This window comes from Mus musculus, chromosome 8, assembly GCF_000001635.26.
Source record: "Mus musculus strain C57BL/6J chromosome 8, GRCm38.p6 C57BL/6J".
NCBI classification, from domain to species: Eukaryota; Metazoa; Chordata; class Mammalia; order Rodentia; family Muridae; genus Mus; species Mus musculus.
In genome coordinates, this window is record NC_000074.6 from 87,633,036 (window position 1) to 87,652,515 (window position 19,480).

At 48.8% G+C, this 19,480-nt stretch overlaps 1 long non-coding RNA gene across 1 annotated transcript; it reads right to left on the minus strand.

Moving 5' to 3' along the window:
• Nucleotides 1-3,062: 3,062 nt before the first annotated feature.
• Nucleotides 3,063-9,175, minus strand: 1700096P03Rik (RIKEN cDNA 1700096P03 gene). The gene is made up of 2 exons (NR_131165.1): nt 8,991-9,175; nt 3,063-3,314 (listed from the first exon to the last, which is right to left on the minus strand). It is a non-coding gene; the product is annotated as an RIKEN cDNA 1700096P03 gene (long non-coding RNA).
• Between the last annotated feature and the right edge of the window lie 10,305 nt (nt 9,176-19,480).

Here is a 19,480-nt window from a genome sequence, read left to right on the forward strand (position 1 = left end):
CATGCGTGAGACCCTCAGCGGTATACAGAATGTATTCCTCAGAGACTCTGCATGAGGCTAAAAAAAAAAGGAGCTCTTCTGTTGATGGTAGCCTTTCCATGTAGCAGTGGGTCAGCTGATCCAAGAAGAACCATTGCTTTGGTGGTCCAGTGTCAGATGCGTGCCCAGCCATGATTAACGAAGCCATATCTCTGGAAATCTAAGGCTACTTCAAACATCTCCCCACATTGCCCTATCCCCTAAGCTTAAACACATTTCCACGGAGCTAGAGATCCCCTAGGGAGGGCAACTGACATGTATCCCCTTCCTTCATACAAGGCAGAGCTTTGCATAGTGATTCCTGGCTGGACCTAACCACAGGAGGGCAAGCTATAAGCAATGAACTTGTTTGCCTTTTCTCTCTGTGGCTGGGAAGGAAGGAGAGTGACTGATGTACCCTGGCTTCCATTTCTTGAAGATCGTCTGCTAAAGCACAAAAGTATATGGGGGGAGCTTAAAAGCTGTCCCCACTCCACTCCTGTGCTGCCCTGATAGGGAAGCCAAACTCAGACAAAGGTACATGTCCTTGAAGAGCTAAATTTCTAGCTGCATCTAGATGCATTAGCTAGATTTCTGATTCTGTGTCAAGTATCTAAAATAAGTCATCCAGTAAAGGCTGGAAGGTTTATTCTGACTCACAGATTCAAAAACTTTAAAACACCGTCTTCACTTGGCCTTGTTGCTTTGAGCCCCTGGCAGACAAGACACAGAGCCTATTTACTTCATGATAGCCAAACAGGCAAAGAGAGACACAGGAAGGGCCCAGAGTCCTAGTGATGTCTTCAGGGGCATGCCTCTGATAACACAACTTCCTTTTCACTATGCTCCACTTCCTTGAGGCCCCACTACCTCCAATAGCATTATGAGCTGGACACCAAGCTTTCAACAAACAGGGCTTTGGGTAAAGTCAAGATGCAACTGTAGCAAGCCTCTTTCACCTGCCAGACTGGGAAAGAGGGCCTCGGCCTTCCCTGCACATGCCCCAAAGCCTGGGCACCCCAGTCCTATCAGATCCATGCAGACAAACGCTTCCTTTTCTTCTATATTTTGACACTGAGCACATGATTAATTTATTAATTTCCTCTGCTCAGTAATGAGCAAAACATGTGACACGAATAACTTTTTTTTTTCCGAGACAGGGTTTCTCTGTATAGCCCTGACTGTCCTGGAACTCATTCTGTAGACCAGGCTGGCCTCGAACTCAGAAATCTGCCCGCCTCTGCCTCCCAAGTGATGGGATTAAAGGCGTGTGCCACCACTGTGTGCCATAGAGAACTTTTAAAGGGATTTAGTTTTCTGGGTGATAAAGGCTCATGCCTTTAATCCCAGCACTCAGGGCACAGAGGCAGGAGGATCTCTGTGAGTTCAAGGCCAGGGTGGTCTACAGAGTGAGTTCCAGGACTGCCAGGGCTACACAGAGAAAGCCTATCTTCAAAAAACAAAACAAAACCAAAAATTGTGTGTGTGTGTGTGTGTGTGTGTGTGTGTGTGTGTGTGTGCGCGCGTGCCTGTGTGTGTGTGTGTGTGTGTGTGTTTGTGTGTGTGTCTATGTGTGTCTGTGTGTGTGCCTGTGTGTGTGTCTGTGTGTGTGTGTGTGCCTGTGTGTGTGTCTCTGTGTGTGTGTGTTTGTGTGTGTGTGTCTATGTGTATCTCTGTGTGTGTGTATGTGTGTCTGTGTGTGTGCCTGTGTGTGTGTGTGTGTGTAAATGTTTTTTGACGCAGAGTCTCAGAGGTGTCCCCAGGCTTGGGCAGAGCATCAGAATAAGGCTGAGATGCTTCACCCCACGGTGAAGGAAGGAGAGGGGTGGGGCAGGGATAAAATTCTGTCAAGGCTCCCCTGGTGATCCACTTCCTTTGGTTAGTTCCCAGCTCCTAAAGTTTCCAGTATTTCCAAAGATGGTACAGCCAGTGTGTTGAACAATACAGGAGCTTGGGGCAGACATTTCATAATTCAACCCATAACAATTAATAATTCGTAACTGTAGCTCAAACATGAACAGATGACGCATCTGAAACCCACTTAATGTACAGCCACGTCTCACCATCCTCTGTGCCCCTGCTTGGAGGTTTTTCTACAGTAAACACCTCCTCCTGAGTCCCAGCCTGCTTCTGGGCCATCCCACCCTCACTTTCAGTGAGCTCAAGGATTACACACTAATCCTAATATATTTGCCTGAGCAAAACCTAATTAGAAAGACAAATTTGAAAAAAAAAACTGAGAGAAAAACTGAGGAAACTGTAGAAGTTGTCACCAACACCTGGAGAAGAAGGGAAGGTCTGGGCTTCCTGACTCTGAGCTATCTCTATCTCAGCTCGAACACAGGAGATGGGTCCCCTCTCTGTAACAGGTAAAGCCAGGAGACAGGCAGCGATTCCAAGATGGCGGTCTGGAATTCCATTGTGGAAAGGGGTGTGGGCAGTCAGGACCTGCTGTCTTGCTTCCAGCGCCTTGAATTCTAAGTCCACCAGAGAGTCTGGCAAATGGTGACATGTTTCCATTGAAGCCAATAAAATCTCAGTTCCAAAAGGCTTTAAAAAAAAGGTGTGTGAGAGAGCAAGGTAGAGAGAGGAAAGGAGGGAGGGACACAGGAAGGGAGGGAGGGAGAACATGTATAAACTAATAATTGTGAATTGTGTAACTCAAATCTCAGTAATAAAGAGGGCTGGTACAGTATAGCAATTTGCACAGAGAACGCTCTCACCCTTTATCCCCTTAACATCATAGACAGTGTCTTCACCTGGATTCCTGCCGGCAACCTGCTTCTACCAGCCTTACTCTGTGGCTAATGGAGCAGAGGTCTGGGGCCAGCAGTTGTTAGGTCTGCTTGACCTCTCTTTAGCTACATGTGCATCCATGTGCTAACCAAATGGTCAGAGGGCCATGACCCTGACTAGTTAGCCCTGGGTCAGTTGTTCCACCTCTAGGTAGAGTTTATCTCACCTAAATATCAAGGTAGCTTTTAGAGAGAGATTGGCAAAGTTGATGGGCAGCCCAACATAGCACAGCTCTCATGGGGGAGGGCTACCATGCTTCTGGGGTATTTAATGGCTTCAAGCACGTGCAGCCTCATGCTGTATCCTACAGAATCAATGGGTAACAGAGACTCCATATAGCCTGGAAACCTCAGACCCAATTCTGCACCGTCTTGTGGCAAGATACCATCAGTCTGCCTACAGACCTACTTGTTGGCAAACTTCAGTCAGGAGAAATGGCCCTCAGTTTCCTTTGAGATCTCAGCCGGGTCCTGCCTGCAGCAGTCACTCAATGGTGGAACCTGTTGACAAGTAAGACAGTGAGCCTCTCAGTGGAGAACAGCACCCTGTAAATAGGGTGCCACTCATCGAGCAGTGTGTGTGCCGAGGAGTGAAGAATTCTATGCAGGCCATAGCAAATTATTTACTGAACACCCAAATATTCTCACGTCCCAAATGCAGCAAGCGTGAAAGGGCTGGGGGTGGGGTGAGCGCTGGTAAAGGAAAGTGTTACAGACAGCCATGAACTGAGCCTGGAAGGATGGAGGAGTCATTCCACAAGAGGGTGGGGGCATCGGGACATCAGCAAACACACAGAGATGAAAGCGTAGATGTCCAAGTGATCTGGCTGTGAAATCTGTCACAGCGCTGAGTGGCAGGGTTGGTTTGGCTGATCTCGTTCGGCTAGGTGGGTGTCCCCTTTCTCCCTCACTGCTCCATGCAGGCGCCTCCAGAAGCTGGGTGTGATGTTGAAGAAAGCAACCTTCCCTGAACAGAAGAACTCATCTTCCATCAAAGGTACATGGATAGCTGTGCTCTCTCCTGCTACAGCCTCCAAACAAGTTATCAAAAATGCAAAGGTATTGGGTGAGTTTTAACCCCCCCCCCTGGGTGGGGAGGGGGAGGAGGTAGGCTGTATGGTCAGCAGATGATAAAGCTGGCTGTGGAGATCAGAGCCAGCTCTAGGAGCTAGACCCAGGGATTATATATTAACTCTTTGCATGTTGCTGGGCACTTTCCTAAGTGGTTTCTGGTATTACTTGTAGTTTGCTGAATTAAGTACTCATTCAGTGATTGTAACTATTATAGAATTGTCACAGTGTCAGAACACAGTGACAAAGGCATGGCACTGTTTTCATACAGTGCTATTATCCTATGAATAAGTACCCACTAAGTTCTTGTTACTACTGTCTCATAGAATTAGCACCATCCCCGTTAAACAGATGGAACAACAGAGACTTACAGTCATGTGACTTGAGGCTGGAATGCAAGAGGCAGGCTTCCCACCCCAAGATAGCATCCTGTCCAGTGGAGAGTGGGGAATGCATCTTGCCTCCAACCTGAGGGGATTGAAGAGCAGGCCATGGTGCCGCTCTGCTCCCAAGCCCAACCCTTTCCCAGCAGCAAGGCAGGGTGGAGATGGAAGCTGCCCACCCAGGGACTAGCTCCAACCCTTCCAGACCCCGGCAAACATGAAACCATCACAGATGAGACAAGGCTTGAAAGCCATCGTGCTTAAAATAAAAGGACGTGGCATTGTAAAAGGCCTGGCAAAGATGACAAAAAGAAAGAAAAAAAGAAAAAGAAAAAGAAAAAAAACTTGTTAAAGATCAAAAAACACAGCAAACCCTCAAAAAAGAGGCTTGGGATAAAGGAAGTCGGGATTTACCTGGGGGCTTCCACAGGGGCTTCTAACATGGGTGAGGGTGGGGCCATCCCCAGCAGGCCCTGGGCACACGGCTCTTTTGTCCTTGGTGGGCATCTTTCATGTCCTCCCCTGCCAGGGCTGCAGGGCTGGAGAACGACGCGCAGACGTCGGACACCCATTAAGTTTTCCAACTTGAAACTCATTTCTTTCCTTTTAAACTCAAAAACTTGGAATCCTTTCAAGGCCTGAGGATGGCAGGCGTCCTCACAGTTCCTGTCTTCCTGCCTCTGCATGTGGAGACAGGGGCTTTCGGTCCCTGCCCCACAATTGACAAAGAGTCTGGTCTTGCATGTTCTGAGTTCCCTGAGGTACAGAAGACGCGACAGGCCCCCAGTGCGGTACTTTCTTGAATAAGTGTGCTGATGGGCTTTGCCTGATAACACTCCTTGAAACTGCCTCCTAACCAAGGGAGAGTGTTTGGGGCAGAGGTTAGCAGGGCAGCAGGCCCTGATGGCAGGCATCTAGTGCTTAAAGATGTCTCTCAGAACAGCCACAGTCCTTCTTCACAGAGGGCTGGAGGGATACACTGGTTCTGAGCACCACACCTTTGAGGCATTCCTTTACCGCAGTGTAGACTCCACATAGGGGCAGCACCTCTCTGGCCAGGCACCAGAAAGCAAGCCAGGGAGAACCCAGGAGCCCAGGCAGGATAGGGCTTGAGGGTGTTGTCTTAGGGATGTGGCAAGCTTCCTCAGTGCCAGGTAGACTGGGCTCAAAGCTCACTAACATAGAAGCCACCCTCATGTGGACTGGGCTCTCATTTAGATTTCACTTATAGTGTGCACAATACTGACACCTTCTAGGCAGCTGTCCCTATGATAAGGGATGGGCACTCTGGGTGCTGGTCACAACTGTTGGATGGGACCATGTGAGGGTCATAAAGGTTAGGTAGGTCTCTCATAGGATTCAGGCTTGCTGGCCCTAGGAGGACAATGAGAGTGATCGGGGGACTGAGAGCTGGAGGCCAGATGTCCATGGAGTAGAGAATGAGAAACAAGGTAATACAGAGAGATGGTGAAGAAGAAGGTGGGGAGCAAGAATCAACAAGACTTCTTTCACCAAACCTACAACACATTGTCTCTCAGGAGGGGCACACGTGCACCGTGACCACCCAGCCAACCCTTCCGATCCTTGTGATCCAGCAGAGCCCTGCCTTCAGGACTAGAATCCTACTCTGACAGACTCAGCCTGGTGGGTTTGTCAACACAGGCCCTGAAGTCCACCAGTTGGGTAGACCACAGGCTAAATGCCCTTCAGCAAGATCTATGGGTCAAGTTTTCTCTTGTGAAACAGGATTCTAAATTCATCCCAGGTCTCCAAGAACATTCCTGATCTCTGGAGAAAGTAGCCCAGCTCCGTGCAAGCCTCAGAAACCTGGTCTCTGTGTCAATGACCTTTGGCCTCTCTCCCCCTTTACATCCAAGCCCCTGCCAGCCCTGGCACTCTCCTTGTCCAGCAGAGGAGGCAGCTGTTCGGCTATGATTGATAATCACCTTCCAACTCTCAACAGTGGCCAGTGGCCTCTGCTGTCTGCCCCACCCAACCCCAAGCCTATGCTGCTTCCCATAGGAGAATTGGATCCCCAGAACAAACATCTACCAAGCTCACGACACAATCAGCAGTGTCAATCCCCGAAAGGTCTAGAACATCAATGTTCCTAGAGTACATTTCTTTATTAAATAAAGCACCTGGATGAAGGCGCATGTGAAAGGTGGGGGAGGTAGGAGAAAGGGAGGGGGAGGGGAAAGGAGGTGAGAGGAACCAGAAGTTAGAAGGTGGAGGTGGGAGGAGGGGAGGGGCAGTGGTGGAGGGGGAGAAGTAGACAAGGAGAAGGAAGGTATAGAGTGAAGGAATGTGTGAATGAGCCTTGGGAACGTGAATGGAAAGGGAGGCTTCATTGCCCAGGGACTTGGGTCTAAGCCAGAAGATATCTGTTCACTGTGACAGCTCCTCCTGGACTCTAGGGCTGAGCAAAAGACCAAGAGGTCAGCATGACTCAAAAGTACAAGACTTTAAAAAGTCAAATTAGGGCTGGGTTAGAACTGCAGGGACATGGTGGCTTAAATGTCACCATCACAGAGGCCTTCCTTGACCACTACCCTTGCAGGTATCATGGCTTGCAATAAGGGAACCCAAAGTCAGTTTACCAATCTATCCCACCAGTGAACACCCTGAAATTCTTTGTGATAAAAAGGTTGCTTATTTACATCTGACAGAGGGGCTGGGCTGTGCAAAACCAGTGTCTTTCAAAGGAGTAAAAAGGATTTTAAAGTCTGGGGTGTAGGCAAGAAGTATTGGTCCTGAGGCATGGGCATCAGGTTCTTGGCTCTCCGTCCCTGTCTGCTTAGCCTGCCCCTTGCCTCCATGAGCCTTTATTGAACCCCTCAGTAGAAGGTATCCATGAATATGCATATAGGTAAAAGCAACTAGAGACTAGACAGAATGCAACAGAGACTGCTTAGTTAGAAATCAGTCCTGTGAAATTGTCTTTCTTGTGGACCAGAAATAGCTGAACACTGGCTACTTCGCATAGCTCAGACTAAAAATGAGGTATCAGAATAGGCTTCTTGGAGATGTTTAATACCAGGTATGATGGTTTGTATATGCTCGGCCCAGGGAATGGCACTATTAGAAGGTGTGGCCCTGTTGGAGTAGGCATGTCACTGTGGGTGTGGGCTTTAAGACCCTCATCTTAGCTTTCTGGAAGCCAGTATTCTGCTAGCAGCCTTCAGATGAAGATGTAGAACTCTCAGCTCCGCCTACACCATGTTGCCTGGACGCTGTCATCCTCTCTCCTTGATGATAAAGGACTGAGCCTCTGAACCTGTAAGCCAGGCCTAATCATATGTTGTCCTTATAAGAGTTGCCTGGGTCACAGTGCCTGTTCACAGCAGTAAAACCCCAACTAAGACACCAGGTAATGCATAGGGCAGGTCCGTTGAGTGCAGGGAAATGAGGGCTTTAGTAAGGGACCCTCAAGTTCCAGTCAGCCCTATTCTAGGATGCTGTGACAGGACACATGTCACTGTCCTCTCTGATGTAGGTCTGTCTGGTCTATGGGGCAGGTTCGAGGAACCTGACCCAGATGTGCTTAGATGTCAGAACTAGGAGAGATGCCGTGCAGTGATGGACCAGACACTTGCCTCACAGACAAGCACAAGTCCTAAGGCAGAGCCAAGGCTGACAAAGGCCACTGGGCAGGCTTTGAGAAAAAACTGTGGGTCAAGAGCACAGAGCTCTACAGGGGACAGGGACACACATTTGAGGACAGGCAGACATATGACTTGTGGATTCACTCCAGGGTCCTCTTGTATTCTAAAGAGGAAAGTTGTAGAAAATGCCTCTGGAGACCCAGTAGGTGGCGCTACAGTAAAGATCAGATGGAGGCATCCAGTGAGGTTCCTGGTCATGAAGCCCTGTCTACAGAGTCTAGGAAAAGGTTGGACACACAGAGAGTGACAGGCTTTGTGGGATCGTGGTCTGGCTTTCCCATGCTGTCTTGGGTTTTCAGCAGACTCCAAAGACCCCCTAGGTGCTAGATAGCGGGAGCTGAATGGGAGCAGTGATTGGTCTCTTACTGATGATGGACATGGACTAAGCACAGCCACCCTGATCCTCATCAGAAGGATTCAGGATGAGAAAGTCCCTGTAGCCCTCAAGGAACTATGAAGAATGTGGTGTGAGATGGAGATGTATGGGACCACTGATGAAGACGAGAGACTCTAACCTAGGACAAGAGGCCCGCTGTGTGCTGCCTGACCATACAGGCTCTACTTAGAATCCTTTTTCCAGGAACCTACTCCATCCCTAGTTACAAGTAGTTGCTGTAAGAACCCTCACTGGTCACCTTCCCAGCCTCTGTGGATGTTAGATGGGCATCTATCTATCGCCCGTTCACAGAGGACAGCAAATCCCCAACAGGATCTGACCGAGGATGGAACAAAGCAGAGCTTGGGGGGGGGGGGTGTTGGCAGCCTGTGGCAGTGGGAAGCAGCAACAGGAGATGGAGCCCTGGGGGAGGGTAGGTTGGGGGGTCTGTTTAGTTACTTTCCACATCACTGACAAAACCAACTTATAGGAGGAAAGGTTGATTTCAGCTCTGGATCCTAGAGTGGTTGCCTGGCCCCTTGTGTGTGCACAGGAAGCAGCACAGATAGAACACGGGAAGAAAATGGGGGTGGGGGTGGGGTGGGGGAATAAAGACTCAAGTATGTGAACCCAGGGACCTTCTTCCTAACCTCCAATAATGTCATTGGGATGAGTCTCTGACCTTCCCACCTCCGATATCATCACTGGTATGAGTCTCTGACCATGTGTCTGAGTTCTTGCGTTGAAGTCAGGAGAAGAAAAGCCCCAGATGCAGTCAGTGAAGATGGATTGGCGGGATGTCAGGACGGCACATTTACCATCCATTCAATGTACATGTCTGGGTTCAGGCACCACTCAGGAGAGTCTGTTCATTCTGATCCTTCATGGTCACCGGGCGACCTTGTATGACACAGGAGATTCCCTGGAACTGATTATCAACAGAACCCCATGGCCTGCCAGTGCGGGCCAAGCCAAGGGGCTTGGTTCCTTCTCAGGACTCTTGGCAAAACAGAGACGTAATTCTAGCTGTGTTAGAGCCTTAGAGATGGTAAGCGTTGCTTAAGCCTCGGATGCCACAGAGGCCCAGAGGAAAGTGAAGTTCGTGTGCAGTCATATGAACAGCACACGGCAGGCAAGGTTTTAAGAATGCATGTGAGTTGCAATGGGAGAATGATTTAAAGTGAGTTAGAGGGCAGGCAGGGTTCGTCCAGAAAAATGGTTGGGCAGATGTGTCTCTGTGCCAAGATTATAGCCACCCGCTGTCAACTTGGAGCCCTGTGGTCAGAAGACCACAAGATCTGTCACATAGAGGGGACTCTAAAGGGCAGGTAGGGTCCCAGAAAGACAGTTGCCCTTTTGGGGAACTGTTGCATTCTCCACAATGAATGGATGTATTTGAAGAAGAAGCCAGGGAGCAATGCATGGGGCAAGACTGTGACCTCCTGGGTAGGCTGGCCCCTAGGACTTCTATTGAACCCTCTATCATAGGACATGTAGCCTCTTCTCTGGCATGGTCAGACACGCAGGCCTGATTGATTTTGAAATCTTGTCTCTTACACAGGAAAAGGTCAAGTTTGCAGGAGGGCAGCCTGAGGCCTCTTTCCAGCAGGGAGCCCTGTCTGTGCCACAGGACTTCCATTAGTACAAATGGGGGCTCTCAGCAGAGGGCTTGAGTCAAGGGGTGGGGGTAGGGGAGGCCTGAGTGTGTCAATGTGAAAATCATTCCTAACAAAGCTGCTAAGAGCCAGAGGGGAAGCAAATCCAGTCTGTCTTCTGGGGTCAGCCAGAGCACGTGGGACTTTCGTGGGAGGCAAGGGATCACTGAGGTCCCATTCGGCGTCAGTATCCCGAAGAACGCTGGAACACGAGGCGATCATTCTGTTCTCCACGCCACAGGCGGGATTGCAGCCTGCTTTCACTGGCCCGTGGTACAGTGGCAAGGCAGAGAGACCTGGGCTTGGAAGCAGGGGCTAGGTGGGACCACATGCTTAAGGCCTGAAAGTGTGGGACAGGTGCTGTTTCCACACCATCAGCCTCAGTTCTGACCAGGTAGGCTTGGGGCCCTCTTGGACACAGGTACCTGCACTACTCTGAGGACCCTATATCCAAGGACCCCAGATCCAAGGGCTTCTCAGCTCCCGCTAGGCTTCACCTTAGGGCTGCAAAGGGCCATCCTGGCTGTGGTTGGGAGTGGGACCCATCAGTCAAGATCTGGGCCATCAGAAACCTCACAGAAAACTGACTCCAAAGCTTCCCAACTTTGTTTGCAGCTCGGTTTGATCTGTAGTTGACTTTTGTGCGCCCAAAGCAGAATTGTTAAAAGAGCTTTAAAAATACCTTCCAATTTTGTTGAGAAACCATGCTACATTTTAAAACATAAAGCAGGAAGATCTCACACTTTAAAATAATAATAATAATAAAGATTTGAGTGTGTGCTCTAGGCCTGCTTTCTGAGCCCAGGGGTCAGCTTCCTGGGGAAGATCAGCTTAGTCTGTCGGTCACCTTCCCCACCAGGACTGGAAGGCTGGCATTGTCCTTAACACACTGTGCCTAGTTCTCTCTCATTACTGGAGCCATTAGAATTAGCAGCCTTGGTCTGTTGCCGCAGAAAGGCTAGCTACCCTTTCCAACTCTGGGCCCTCGCACCTGCTGTGGCATCCCCTTAGGATACTGTTCTGGATGGCCCACAGGCCATCCTTGTAGACATAATATCTTGTGTATTGTATGGTTACACCACCTGTCAATTAAAAAGCCTAAAGTCTATGGCTTAGGCAGGAAATAGGAGATGGAACATCCAGGAGGTGAAAGAACTCTAGGATAGAGTGAAATGGGAGACTCTCCAGGAAGATATGAGGAGACAGGAACGTGGTACCTGAGCACAGTTAACCAGCCATGTGGTAGTATATAGGTTAAAATAATTGAGTTGTTTTAGTTATGATCTAGTCAGCATACTACCTAGCTATATGATCAAGGTATCTGTAAATGCATTTTGAGTCTGAGTCTTATTTCCAAGAGCACTGGGCTGGGAGGAAGACCCGGATCCAACTTTTACATCTCCTGAATCTCATTCAAGTCTCTGTCCAGATGTTACCATCATCTCTCCCTTCACCTTGCCTCCCTTTGATAATCAAAGCCTTTAATTTCCCCTAATATAGAATATATTCATCTGGTCCCTTGCCCTTGGTCTCCAGCTCACTCCACCAACAGGCTACCCTCTCAAGTTAGCACCTGTGCATTTTTTAGCTATTGTCATACTGTTGGCCCATGGAATATAGTGAATGTTCATTAAATAAAAAGGGAAAGAGAAAAAAAAGAAGAATGCAAGCAGTGGACCATAAAGAGCGGCATATGCTGGTCTGAGGTGTAGGGATGACAGCCTCTAGGAGCTGCTCTAAGCATCAGAGGAATAGGTTAGGTTGTCAGGCTCAATCTTCTCTGTGGACTGTCTCTGGCATGTTTATGAGAACCTTGAGGGAGCTTCATTTCCACGTTGACTATGTGATGTATGTGACAAGCAGCCACAATGTGGCCAGCATCTTGGGAGAGAAAGGCCACCAGAGCCTTGCCTTCAGTGGTCTTCAGGATAACTGGAAAGATGATAAGGCATCAGAGGAGGGGGAGGGGGTCCCTTGAGCCTGCAGAGCCATAGATCATTTCATAGACTGGACAGAACACTTTCCATGTGCTCAGCCACCCTGAACATGAGCTGATGGGGGTTTTGACAAGAAGAAGCTTAGAGGGCTTAAATCTTATTCCTCCTCCTCCTCTTCTTCTTTTTAAATTATTTTATCAGTGTGAATAGAGTAGTTCGTGTGTTTATACTAAACCGAGTGTTCACATCTGTGCCCCCAAATGAAATGATGAAGAAATGCAGGGTTCTCTTGCAGACCAGCTCAGAGAGGTATAAAATCCTTGAGAGCCACGGGAACAGTGCTCAAAAGCAGAGGCGATGTTGGAGACACAGAAAGGGTAGCACCCTTAAATTGCTGGATTGCTTTCCCTGTACGTGATCTGGTGCCTGGTGTTGGATGTTGGGATCTGGACCTGAGCTGGGCTCTCCCCCAGAGCAGGCACTTCTCCTTTTTCAGGAATGTGCTCTGACTGGCCACCACTCAGCCTGCCATTTTGATGCTCTCGGCAGGCCCAGGACGCTGTAAACACCCATACACGACTCTCCTGCAGGGTCTCGGGTTGCCAGCAATCACAGCCATCTGGTCGGATGGCATGGAGCCCAAGCCCAGTGTCCAGGGAGCTGTGCCAGGCAGCGATTGGTTCTGAGACATGCCCCTCAAACAGGGCAGGGCCCCCCTCTTCTGAGGAGCCCCTGGGGTGCAGGGGAACAAAAGACAGATTTCTTTCTCCAAATTTTTTAAAGATCCATTTCACTTAAGACTCAGCACAAAATGAGGAGAGGGGAAAGATGCAGAAGAGTGCCTACAGGGTCCTGAATATTCACAAGCTGGCTTTGCATAGCTGTAGGTCCTGGGGGATCAAGAGGCAGAGAGGGCACGCTCCATGTTTAAAACATCCTTCAAAAGTCATAGTTTCTTCTTAGAAGTGCCTGTCCACAGCCATCCTTCCAGCCCAGCCTCTACATATGTCTCCCAAGAAACTGCAGGCAGCAGTGGCCTGGGAGTCTGCCAGATGTGGTGTGTGGGAACGGCATGGCCTCTGTGGCCCTTGTAAGATGGTGACAGAATATGATGGGAGGAGAGATGATGGAGTGTCTTTGGACAGTGCAGCACTTGGTGTGTCTCTTGCATATGCCACACATACAAATCACTCACTAGTCCAGGAAGCATGGCTTAATGTCATGAGGTCAGAGAACTCTGGTCTCCGTGGCACAAGTGTGCTTGACTTGAATTGGCAAGTGTGACTCCAGGATCTGACAGGACGTGTGTCAGCTACTGCTGACATCTGCACCCATGGAGCTCTGAGTGTGCCTTGTGGGCATCTATACAAAGCAAACAGGCCCCTGGCCTGGGCTCTCCCTTCTCCAGAGCCAGCCATCTGCTAAGTATTTGGAGAAAGGGTTCTGTCCCAACCACTCTCTCCTCCCTGGAGATTTCTCCTTGGGGAACTCCACCTCAAATTGATCTTTGCGGCCTGGTGCTCACTTCAATACCCACAGCAGAATAAAGCTGACCACTGGGAAGTGACCCTGGGCCTGTTCAGGGGACCTGCATACTCCTGCATGCCTTGACAGACAGCTGTAAGCTGTACTTGACGATCCCTAAAGCAGGCTGAGGGTAGGGGTGGCTGAGGGGAAGGGTGGCTGAGGGGAAGGGTGGCTGAGGGGAAGGGTGGCTGAAGCAAAGGCTAAGTGCCTGCTGCACACAGAACCTGAGCCCATCAGACCTTTGTGTCCTGTGGTAGCCCAGCTCAGCTGTGCCACCATAGCAAGGCAGAGCTACTTTCCATCCCACCCACAGATGAAGGAGTAGGAGGGACAGGGAACACAGTCTACACCCAGGTGGCCCTGGCTTCAAAACTCCCCTTGGGCAGCTGAGTCTACATTGCCCTAGGATACAGGGCCAGGGGAAGACTAGTGTCTGTAAACTAGGCACTGTTGGAAGGGCTCATTTCTTCTTTTCAGACCCTGAGGTTGGTCAGCACCAACCCTACCCTATCTTAACCCAGACCATACCTGGTTCACAGAGGCAGAAGCCTGCTCTTGTAGGTCTCCTGGATGCTGAGAGGCTACAGTCCCTTGGAAGAGCAGATATGTGGTGGGTCGCCCTGGTGTTGTTTGTATTTTGATGCTAATGCTGCTTTCTGAAGAGGGGTTGCCCTGATGGAGGAGTGGATCACATACTCAGGTGATTTCATGGGACCCTTCTCCCCATTTTAACTGGTCAAATGAAGGCTAGAGCCTGTGAATGGGCAGTGGAAGGGAAAGGTGGGGCTGGAAGTTTTAGAGAGGGAGAGAGAGGAAGAAAGAGAAAGAGGAGGTGGAAGGAAGGTGAAGCAAAACTACATGGCCTGGAGGAGCCACAAGTAGCAAGGAGTCTCATAGCTGGGGAAACAAAGTAGTGTAGTGGTATGCTCAATGCAGGCATAGAGCTTATAAATATTATAACTGAGTTGTGTGTTCTTTGTAAGGGCTTATTGGGGTTGGAGATTACAACAACACACATAAATGAGGAAGATGGAAAGATCTCTTGCCTTTTCACCTTGGCAGAAATGACGAGGGTGCACTTGGCAGTGCTCTAAATCTTTCTGGGTCCTGAGGTCCAGGCTGGGGACTTACGTTGGATGAGAGTGAGAGATGATCTAGTTGCTGATATCAAGGACATCCCGGTGTCTCCTGGACCACAGCACATCCTCTTATCCCCAGGCTCTACCTGGGGACCCTGCTCCTCACCTGGCTGATAGAAAGGGTGGCTCTGGGAATGTCTCTGTTCTTGGTGACCCCCGTGGTCAAGGATGTCGCCTCATCTACCCTGCCCCAAAGAGACTTCACAAAGGGAGTGGCTGGGGTCTGGAGCAGAAGACTATGGGATTGAATAGAAACCCACCAGCCCCTGCAGCTCCTCTGCCTCGCTGAGCCGTGCTGGGTTAGTCAATGTAACGTTTAATTACACCGAGCGTCTAACGACACAAGGCAAGTCAGATGTGCAGTTCGCCTCCTGCTGAGCCTCCTGGAAGCCTGGGCGAGGCAGGTTTCCTCCATATGTGGCTACGTGGGGGTGTGCTTGTGTGTCTGGAGGGAGGGCCTGTCTTCATGTGTGCTTCTGTGCCAACTGCTATATGTGTGTCACTCTATATTATCTATGTGGCTATAGAGTTGTCTGCAGCTCTGAGTGAGTGTATGTGTGTGTCTGGGTTGGGCTGTGTGTGACTGTTTAGGTCTTGGGTGTGCCTCTTTGCATGTGTTACTATGTCCCTAACTTTGTCATGCCTCTTAGAAGCAATCTTGCAATCAACAGCATTTTGAGCCCCACTGCCCCAGTACAGAGTATCTTGGTCACTCTTCTCTTCATGAGAAGGCCTTTAAGGGAAGCAGGTATAAGCAGCAGTGTCTGGGACCCCCTCGTGTTTTTTTCCAGGAGACTGACAAGAGCAGGCTTCTGCCTCTGTGAACCAGGCATGTTCTGGGTTAAGATAGGGTAGGGTTGGTGCTGACCAACCTCAGGGTCTGAAAAGAAGAAATGAGCCCTTCCAACAGTGCCTAGTTTACAGACACATGTTTGTTTCCTTCAAAGTGTCTCCATTGATTGGTCCTAGACCCTGGTGGCTCTCCTTCTGCTCACTTGTTTCAATTTGTGCCTTTTCTAGATTGTCACTTTGGACTCTGATCTCCTCTTTTAACCTCAGGCTCTAGAACAGCATCTCCATGGAGCATGCGCTGGGTCTGTGTCCCAGCCTCCCTTCCATACAGGGCATCCCAAAGGAGCAAAGGAGATGGTCCATTCACAGGGTGCCATGTAGCAGACAGTGCAGTCGAGACATGCCACTGTGACAAGCTTGAACCCCACCAGAATTCTCTCTTTAAAAAAGAAAGGCGGGGACCCATGGTGGTCACCTGAGCCTTACCAGGACAATAGGTGCAGGGAGCCAGTTACCTGTTAGAGAGACATACATGCTCTCCCTAGTAGGTCTTGAGAGCTGGTGGACCATGGAGAGCAGGACCAACTTGGTCAGGGCTAAGAATTTCCCAGACGACTGGGCCACACCTTCATGGGTAAACTGAGGCAGTCCACTTGCTGCTTGGCCCAGAATGTTCTGTTTTTAGTCCATGCAAGGCAAGTCCCCTATTTTTCTCCACAGCAAATGTGTTCCCTTCAAGAATCAACTGGAATTCAATCTTCTCGGCCAACCAAGTCCAGAATTGTTACCTACTCACACAGAGAACAAAGAAGTAGGTACAAAGATGCCCCTTCCTATCAATTATGGCTTGTTTATGCAGCGAGTGTGCTGTGGTCACTATAAAGAGCGGTCAGCAGGGAATCCAGCAAGTTGGGATAGGCATGCATTTCCCATTTCTCCTGCTAAGTACAGTGAACACCCAGAACATTATATATTGCAGAGAAAGAGGGAGGGTGAGGGGAAGAGGGGGAAGGGACTTGAAAGAGAGCAGATTGGCTCATAACCTTGAGAGCAGCATAATGATGTGTACTCTGGCTTTGGTCTTTGTACCATAGATTCCATACTCAGGGCTTAAAAGCCAGCAACCCCAAACTGCCCATGAGCACAGACCCGCCCCCCGCCCCCCAGTCTCAATAAAAGCCTACTCTCTACTTGAACAGCCAGTAAGCAAGAAAGAAGCTTTTGAGACTAAGATTTAAAGTTGGGCAAATATCACAAATAAAAACAGTAGCTCCATCCCTACTTGGAAACCTTGGACACACACCCTCAAACCCGTGCCTTCACTGAGTGGGTACCATCGGGGGCCAGATAGGACTACAGGGTGTTCACCTTTGCTCCACAGCAACAAGGCCCTTTCATGGAGACAGAGCCTCCTGAACTTCGACTCCCTTCCCCATCTGAGTGGTGTCAAGGGTACTTAGAGAAACCAGGCCCTTTGGGAGGCGGTATCTCAGCCTTCCTCCCTTCCCCAGCCTACCGGGATGTCATGAGAACTCCGAGTCAGTGGAGGCAGAGTAGAAGACACGGAATACTATCGGCCGCTGTCGTCAGAAAGGCAGAGATCCCTCCACCCAGTCTTTTCCTGGGCCTGTATCAAAGGATGTCATAAGAAAGGTTGAAATGAGATACAGAGTTTGACAACATAGAACATGTAAACGTTTCAATAAACCAGGAGGATGTCAGATAAAATGAAAAAGGACAAGGAAAGGCAGAACTGAGCCGACAGGCATGCTAGAACCACTTAGCAGCAATCGTAAGGATGATCAACTGCAAACCCGCCTGAAAGTCTCAGCAAAGAAACATGTCACCAAGACCTGCGTAGGAATTTCTGAATGGGGGGAAAATAACAGTAACGAGTAAGCATCTTCATTGCTGAACAGAGCAGACAGAAAGAAATCAGTGAGCTGGAAGGCAGAGCCATAGAAGCATCTAATAGGAGTGAAAAACAAACAAAATACTAAACAAGACAGAGCCTTGGGGAATCTGTGGGTTTATAATAAAAGATCAACACCAGTGTCCCAGGAATCCTGAAGCAAGTGAAGGCAAATCATCACCATCATCATCATCACCATCATCCCCCTCCTCATCATCACCATCACCATCATCATCACCATCGTTATCACCATTCTCCTCCTCATCATCATCATCATCACCATCACCATCCTCATCCTCCTCCTCATCATCACCATCACCATCCTCATCCTCATCATCATCACCACCATCCTCCTCCTCATCATCACCATCCTCCTCATCATCATCATTATCACCATCCTCCTCATCCTCAGCATTACCATCATCATCACCACCATCACCATCCTCATCATCATCACCATCACCATCCTCCTCATCATCACCATCATCATCACCATCCTCCTCATCATCATCATCACCATCCTCCTCCTCCTCCTCCTCATCATCACCATCCTCCTCCTCATCCTCATCACCATCACCATCCTCATCCTTATCACCACCATCATCATCACCATCCTCCTCCTCCTCATCATCATCACCATCATCATCACCATCCTCCTCCTCACCATCATCATCACCATCACCATCATCACCATCCTCATCATCCTCATCCTCACCATCATCATCACCATCACCACCATCATCATCATCGTCGTCCTTGAAGGGATATAGACCAAAGAAAAATATTGATTTATCATAAACTCACAGAACAGAGAAAATCTGAGGAAACTTCCAGCTACACACAAAGAAACCCACTTAGACAGACACAGACAAATTCCTAAAGTAAAGACAAGAAAAACATCTTCAAGCAGCAAGAGGGTAGGGTAGGGGAATAAGTCAAATGAAAGTGGGTGTCTTGTAAAAAAATCAGAGGCCGGAAGGAGCTGGCCCAAGGTCCACAGTTGGAAGAAAGGCACTGTCAAGCTAGAGCTGAACACAGCGATGACAGCGATGTCTTTCAGGAATGAGGGAAAGCTCCCTCCATAACTAGCTGGCTGTCCAAAAGAGAATACAGGACGTTCTCTGACCACGAAAGAATCAGTGTGTTTAAAATAAGGAGTCTGGGAACACGAAGGGAAATGACCATGGGAAGAGAAGCATGGGTGATTGGGCTTTTCTAAACTATGTTCAGTGGCTGAAGCAAAAAAAAAAAAATTTAACAATGTCTAATATAAACTTCTGTAGAATACTTAAGTAATAAAGAGTGTGGCTGGGCGTGGTGGCACATGCCTTTAATCCCAGCACTCGGGAGGCAGAGGCAGGTGGATTTCTGAGTTCGAGGCCAGCCTGGTCTACAAAGTGAGTTCCAGGACAGCCAGGGCTACACAGAGAAACCCTGTCTCGAAAAAAAAAAAAAAAAGTAATAAAGAGTGGAGTTTAAAGAATCATAAGACAAGACAATATTTCATACCGCCCCTGGGCTGATACAGTGATGACATCATATATTCATTACAGTTATTTATTTATATAAGGGGACATGGGCATATATGTGGAGATCAGAGACAAAACTCTGGGAGTCAGCTTTCTCCTTCTATATCTGGTCCAGAGGGTTAGACTCACTGGTCCACATTAGCAAAAAATAAGCTATGTACATGCAGCCTGACTCTGAGACCAGCCACTGAAAGACTGTACATTAGTAAATCCACTCAAAAACACCATTAGTGAGTCAGGCGAATCCTTTGCTGAAGATGTTTTAAAAATATGTATAGGTGTGCATATGTACGTGTGAGTATGTGCCAGAGGTGCTGGAGCCCCTGGAACTGGAATTACAACAGTTGAGAATTGCCCCATCTAGGTCCTGGAACCAAACTCAGGTCCTCTGCAAGAACAGCAAGTGCTCCTAACTGCTGAGTCATCTCTCCAGTCCCTACCCCAATAGAAATTCTTTAAAACTTTTAAGGTAATAAGACAGGAAAGAAAGCATAGGTTAAAAATACCAATTGGGGGCTGAAGCTGCAACACCGGCTGCTCTTTCAGAGGTCTCGAGTTCAACTCTCAGCAACCACATAATGGCTCACAACCATCTGTAATGGGATCCAATGCCCTTTGTTGGGTAGGCATATATGCAAATAGAGCATTCATATACATAAATAAATAAATCTTAAAAAAACT